This window comes from Salvelinus sp. IW2-2015, unplaced genomic scaffold (assembly GCF_002910315.2).
Source record: "Salvelinus sp. IW2-2015 unplaced genomic scaffold, ASM291031v2 Un_scaffold1390, whole genome shotgun sequence".
Classification (NCBI taxonomy): Eukaryota; Metazoa; Chordata; class Actinopteri; order Salmoniformes; family Salmonidae; genus Salvelinus; species Salvelinus sp. IW2-2015.
In genome coordinates, this window is record NW_019942878.1 from 71,578 (window position 1) to 79,441 (window position 7,864).

Consider the following 7,864-nt stretch of genomic DNA (forward strand, 5'->3'; position numbering starts at 1 on the left):
GACTTATGTCAAGAGTGATGGACATGGAATATGGCTAAGCCATAATTTCAAATGTTAAACCATACACTGTATCTGTCAGCCATGGTTAAAGAAACATTGACTAGTACGTAACACGGGAATAATGACTGTAATTAAAATGTTCCTTCGCTTTTTGCTCGATAGACAAACGGCTTCATGTACTGTACAGTGTGCTTCAAGTTTTAACGTTTCAAAGTGTATTCGTCATGTGTACTGGATACAGCATGTGTAAAGCAGTGCAGTGAAATGCTTACCCGCGAGCTCTTAACACAACAATGAAGTAATACAAGTAACAGTACACAGTAGATAATAAAAAAACAGAAATACAAGGGAGGATCAAATGTATACAGATCAGTACCATATCAATGTGTTGAGGTAGGTTTAAACTGCACAGATAAACAGGGCGAAAAAGTGACTAGCAGCAGGATGAATACCAAAATTAAATCAAAGTTTATTTGTTGCGTACAGAGTTTAGCAGATGTTATAGCAGGTGTAGCAAAATGCTTGTCTTACTAGCTTCTAACTATGTAGTAAAAATKTAAAACAATTAAAGAAAAAGTAATAGAAAACTTAAAATAACAAGAAATCGTAAATGTCGGGATCCAGTTAACCTCTATGGGATCGGGACATGGACATATCTGATATGGGCAGAAAGCTTAAATTCTTGTTAATCTAACTGCACTGTCCAATTTACAGTAGCTATTACAGTGAAAGAATACCACGCTATTGTTTGAGGAGAGTTCACAATTATGAACTTGAAAATGTATCAATAAACCAATTAGGCACATTTGGGCAGTCTTGATACAACATTTTGAACAGATATGCAATGGTTCATTGGATCAGTCTAAAACTTTCCACATACACTGCTGCCATCAGGTGGTCAACATCTAAATTGTGCCTGGGCTGGAATAATACATGATGGCCTTTCTCTTGCATTTCAAAGATGGTACAACAAATAAAATATAATGTGTTATATTCTCCTACATGAATTACACATTTCCACAAACTTCAAAGTGTTTCAAATGGTATCAATAATATGCATATCCTTGCTTCAGGTCCTGAGCTACAGGCAGTTAGATCTTGGTAAAACAGGGTTGGATCCTTAAGTTAACAACCCCAAATAACACTGTATCAGTAAGTAGTAGTAGTCCTAAGAATGATATGTACAGTAGAGCAGTAGATACGGTATACTCTGTTACAGTGATTAAGAATCCAGTATATACACTGGGTATACGTTACACAGGGATGCTGGCCCATATTGACTCCAATACTCCACACAGTTGTGTCAAGTTGGCTGGATGTCCTTTGGGTGGTGGACCATTCTTGATACACACAGGAAATTGTTGAGTGTGAAAAACCCAGCAGCGTTGCAGTTTCTTGACACAAACTGGTGCGCCTGGCACCTACTACCATCCCCTGTTCAGAGGCACTTAAATATGTTGTCTTTCCCATTCACCCTCTGAATTGCACACATACACAATCCATGTCTCAATTATCTCAAGGCTTAAACATCCTTCTTTAACCTGTCTCCTCCTCTTCATCTACGCTGATTGGAGTGGATTTATTAACAGGAGAACTCAATAAGGGATCATAGCTTTACACCTGGATTTAACTGGTCAGTCTGTCATGGAAAGAGCAGGTGTTCTTCATGTGTTGTACAGGCAGTGTATATAAACAATATTTATTTTTATTTTATTTTACCGTTATTTTATAATATAACAAAAGACAATGTTAGAATAAGCTACAGTGTATATACATAGATACAGTAAAGAGCAGGTGTTCTTCATGTGTTGTACAGGCAGTGTAAATACAGGCAGTGTATATAAACAGTATAACAAAAGACAGTGTACAGTAATAGATATGTTAGAATAAAGGAAAGGGAGGAGTCTAGTCAGTTGTACAACTGAATGCCTTCAACTGAAATGTGTTTTCCGCCTTTAACCCAACCCCCTCTGAATCAGAATAAGCTGCAGTGTATATAAATATATACAGTACATATAAATATATACAATACATAAAAATATATACACTACATACAAATATATACACTACCTATAAATATATACACTACCTATAAATATATACACTACATATAAATATATACACTACATATAAATATATACAGTACATATAAATATATACAGTACATGTAAATATATACAGTACATATAAATATATACAGTACATATAAATATATACAGTACATATAAATATACACACTACATATAAATATACACACTACATATAAATATATACAGTACATATAAATATACACACTGCATATAAATATACACACTACATATAAATATATACACTACATATACTCTAAGTAGATACAGTGCCTTCAGAAAGTATCCACTACTCTTGACTTATTCCACTATTTGTTGTGTTACAGCCTGAATTTTAAACTGATWAAATTTAGATTTTTTTTTGTCACTGGCCTACACACAATACCCCATAATGTCAAAGTGGAATTATGTTTTTTTTTWAATGTTTACTCATGAATTAAAAAGGAAATGCTGATATGTCTTGAGTCRATAAGAATTGAACCCCTTTGTTTTGGCAAGCCTAAATAAGTTCAGGAGTAAAAATGTGCTTAATAACAAGTCACATAATAAGTTGCAAGGACTCACTCTGTGTTCAGTAATAGTGTTTAACATGATTTTTGAATGACTACCTCATCTCTGTACCCCACACATACAATTATCTGTAAGGTCCATCAGTCGAGCAGTGAATTTTAAACACAGACTTAACCACAAAGACCAGGGAGGTTTTCCAATGCCTCACAAAGAAGGGCAGCTATTTGTACATAAAAATACATTTAAAAAAAGAAGCAGACATTGAATATCCCTTTGAGCATGGTGAAGTTATTAATTACACRTTGTATGGTGTATCAATACACCCAGTCACTAAAAAGATACAGGGGTCCTTCCTAACTCAGTTGCCGGAGAGGAAGGAAACCACTCAGGGATTTCACCATGAGGCCAATGGTGACTTTAAAACAGTTACAGAGTAATACTGCAAAAAAAAGGACTACAAAGTGTAAAATATATTTTGCACAGGCAAAATCTTGAGGACCTGGTCCAGTCTGCTTTACCACCTGACACTCCGAGATGAATTCGCCTTTCAGCAGGACAATAACCTAAAATACAATGTCAAATCTACATTGGAGTTGTTTACCAAGAAGACAGTGAATGTTCCTGAGTTGCCAAGTTACAGTTTTGACTTGAATATACWTTTTTTTTTAAATTGGAGCTTGAAGAATTTTGAAAAGAATAATGGGCAAATGTTGCACATGATTCTAACATGTATTGACACAGGGGGTTGAATATTTATCTAATGAAGATAAATTAGTGTTTTCATTTTTCATATTTTTTTTAAATTTTTTTTACAAATGTTATAATTCTTCTTCCACTTTGACATTACAGGGTATTTTGTGTTTGAATTTTCAATTTGAATCCCACTTTGTAACACAACAAATTTTGGAAAAAGTCAAGGGGTGTGAATACTTTGTATGAATAATAATACAGTATAGAGTATAAATAAGAATCCGGTGTGTATAAACAGTGTAACAAACATGCAATGTGCAGCAGTATATTGAATGAGATCTATAAAGAATACAGTATATGAATACTCTGTGTGATAGACAGTATAGAAGAAACAGTGCTTCATGTCTGTATATACATGGGACAGCAGTGTTGGCTGTGTGTGTGTGTGTGTGTGTGTGTGTGTGTGTGTGTGTGTGTGTGTGTGTGTGTGTGTGTGTGTGTGTGTGTGTGTTGTGGTGTGTTGTGTGTGTGTGTGTGTGTGTGTGGTGTGTGTGTGTGTGTGTGTGTGTGTGTGTGTGTGTGTGTGTGTGTGTGTGTGTGTGGGTGTGGCAGGATGACTTCTGCCTTTTGGTAGGCCGTCATTGTATATAAGAATTTGTTCTTAACTGACTTGCCTTGTTAAATAAAGGTAAATAAAATAAATGTAAGTTGGTGTGGTGTGTGTGTGTGGTGCGTGCGTGTGTGTGTAAATGTCCCAACTGTGTGTGTCACAAGTGCTGTCTGTCTGTCTGTCTGTCTGTCTGTCTGTCTGTCTGTCTGTCTGTCTGTCTGTCTGTCTGTCTGTCTGTCTGTCTGTCTGTCCTGTCTGTCTGTCTGTCTGTCTGTCTGTCTGTCTGTCCTGTCTGTCTGTCTGTCTGTCTGTCTGTCTGTAACTGTCTGTCACTGTCTGTCACTGTCTGTCTGTCTGTCACTGTCTGTCTGTCTGTCACTGTCTGTCTGTCTGTCACTGTCGTCCTGTCTGTCACTGTCTGTCTGTCACTGTCCTGTCCTTGTCCACTGTCTGTCTGGAATTATGGATTTGTCTGTCTGTGTCATGTATTTGCAGCAATGTCAGATTTGAGTTTGAGTTATGCAGAYACAATTCATAGTTACTGGCAACTCGATTCACCAGACATGACTATAAACCCTGAAGTAAACAGAAGCATAACCTATTGCCTCGGAAGGGCATTTCACACACTTTGTGTTTAGGTGACCTGACAGGCCAGATCAATCAGATGGTTGGTTACACACTGCACACGCTTCACAGATTTAAGGTGTATTGCATTGTTTGTTKACAGTGTGGTTCTGCGACAGTTTGAAAAGACTCTTTCATAAGGTTGGTCATCCCAAAGTATTGGTAAGCTTGATAAAGATTAGCAAAACATACTGTGTACAATAAAAAATACAAATACCAAGCTATATTGTATGCCCCMAAAAAATKGGGAAATTATATTATTTTATGCTAATACAATTTCTCAGAGAAAAAKATTTTGTTTAACAAGAAAGAAAAACATTTCTAAAAACGATATGTAAACATTATTGACACCCCCTAAAGATTATTATATATAAAATCAAACAAAAATAAATCTGCATTATTAACAATAAAACTTTTTTATTTAATCTCAGCTAAAGGAATTGTATTGTGGCCTTGCATGGCTTCCTGTTTCACCGGGGTATAATAATAATATTTCAAGTAAAACACATGTAAAATCCCTTTGTCATTCATCAGCATGGGGATACACAAAGTATTCAGAATTCCCTGATCGTTGACGTGGGGGGAGGTCAATCTTGTCAGGTGTGCCCCCCTCTATGGTCTAACTCTATGGTCACGTGAGGATCCTTTTCAATCCGGGTCCTTCACACATCCAAAGTTGAGCAGTTGAAATACCTTCGCTTTTAGCACCGTTGAAGAGGACATCCTCCCTTTGTTTTGTGTTTGATTTCGCTAATGGCAGCTACCTGCTAATGGCTCAGTCAAGGGGYCATTTTCTATAATTGATCTGTTCATTTGTTACATGTAGCCGGTAATCAAAACATGATATCGTTTTCGCACCTTTTTGTGCAGTCCCTTTTGTTATGTTGCTTATGCCTGTTTTAAATGGCTATTACTTACTACTCGCTTATTCTTTCATGAGCTTTATTGTTTGTTTAAATTGTACCACTTACCCAGTGGTGTGTATTCATGAATGCCAAGGGAATAAATTATTCAGAAAAAAAACATACTAAATCATGTATCTTTTGTCTCTCTGTGTTTAATATATTTCCTTCAATTTAGAAAGAGGCTGAATGTATCTCAACGGAGAAAGCATCCAAGTGAACAAAACAGCGYCCCTCTGTCTCTATATACAGTGGGGCAAAAAAAGTATTTAGTCAGCCACCAATTGTGCAAGTTCTCCCACTTAAAAAGAATAAAGAGGCCTGTAATTTTCATCATATGTACACTTCAACTATGACAGACAAAATTTGAAAAAAAAACTCCAGAARATCACATTGTAGGATTTTTAATGAATTTATTTGCAAATTATGGTSGAAAATAAGTATTTTTTGTTCAGTGAAATCATCCCATGTGAAGAGTAAACTCATTTAATTAAAGTTAAATTCGAAACAAATGTTTTTAGTTTTTATTCTATTGAAAGGATTTAATCATTTGCAATTATGTCTACTTATTTACTTTTTACTTAAGGTAAAAAAAATWATCTGTCTCCATATGATACGGTAAACATATCCAATGCAAAATAACATCTCAATTTAAATGGTATTAATATTAATTTGCATATATTTCTGTTAATTCCCATACATTCCAGTTAATTCCCATATATTTCCATTAATTCCCACAGAAGGTTTCCACCTCTGAATATTCCCCAAAATGTGCACCCCTAACTGTATGACAGTCATAGACCGTTTCAGCAACATGAAAGAGGATGGCATTGGCGTTTCTCTACAAGTAGGTTTTTTCTACTTGCACAAACACACAGACACACACAGACACACAGACACACAGACAACCACATCATATTTAGCTTATGTTGATTGGACTAAATAGTTGTTGATATATTTTAGTTGCCACTGTATTAGACTAAGCATTGGTGATTAGATGATGTTGAAATGGTGCTAGAATAGTGGAGGCAGATCCTGTTTTCTTTGTGACTTGCGGTAACTCTCTGGTGTTCTAAATCAATAATTGTTTAGTAGTTCCAAAATGTCAGAAACATTAACTTGCTTGAYCATGCTGTAGGTCGTGTAACTGGTTGTTACATGATGTTTTGTGGACTTCACCAGAGAGATGTTGCTCTCCGGTTTTGTGATGAAACTAAGGTGTGCTTTAATTTATTCTGCCACTGTGTCTTCTTATTGTCTCGGCCTTAGGACTATATATCACGGTCACAAGGCATATGAACAAACAGGTTATAGCGCAAACAACGCAATTATCACAACACATAGATTGTAAAATGCCCCCCCCCCCCATGGCTTAGCTTGCCCGGTGATTTTACCCGACGCTCTGCTACTGCACTTGCCACTATTAGGGCAACAAGAAGTTTAAAACCACTGGAACAGTGGTCAAATTGCCTGGTAGAGGACGCATGCATATCTGGTCAGGGAGGAAGATGGTTCAGGCCTGGTGGAGGACACATGCATATCTGGTCAGGGAGGAAGATGGTTCAGGCCTGGTAGAGGACGCATGCATATCTGGTCAGGGAGGAAGATGGTTCAGGNGGTGGAGGACACATGCATATCTGGTCAGGGAGGAAGATGGTTCAGGCCTGGTAGAGGACGCATGCATATCTGGTCAGGGAGGAAGATGGTTCAGGAGGGAAAGAAAAGTCCAAGTGCACCAGTTGGTGAATTACAGAACTTGGTCATATTTTGTGTTCACCAAGTTTCCAAATCTACAATTAGATGCCACCTCCATGGTAATATGCTCCTTGGAAGGGTTGCTAGAAAGAAAAAAACAACATTATTGAGACCAACCCAAAAAAAATGTAAACACATAGAGTTTGGCACTTGGATTGGAACCGCGGTGGACATATGAGACCCAAAATAGAGCTATTTGTAAAACTCTAAAGAGGGATACTGAAAATAACATCATACCTACTAAGTATCGGTGTGTACAATCACTGAGCAAGCCAAGCCAGTAAAAAAGTCATATTACAAATCAAATCAAATGTTATTTGTCAAATGCGTCGAAAACAACAGGTGTAGTAGACCCTACAGTTAAATGCTTACTTACAAGCCCTTAACCAACAATGCAGTTTTAAGAAAATGCCCCCCAAAAAAGAAAGAGATAAGAATAACAAATAATTAAAGAGCAGCAGTAAATAACAATAGCGGGGCTATATACAGGGGGTACCGGTACAGAGTCAATGTGGTATTGGCTACCCAGACTATTTGCAATTGCCCCCCCCCCCCCCCCCCCACCACTCCCCTGTTCTAACGGCTGATTTTACTCTCTGTTATTATCTATGCATAGTCACTTTAAATACTCTACCTACATGCACATATTACCTCAATTACCTAAAAGACATACACCGCAGGTTTGG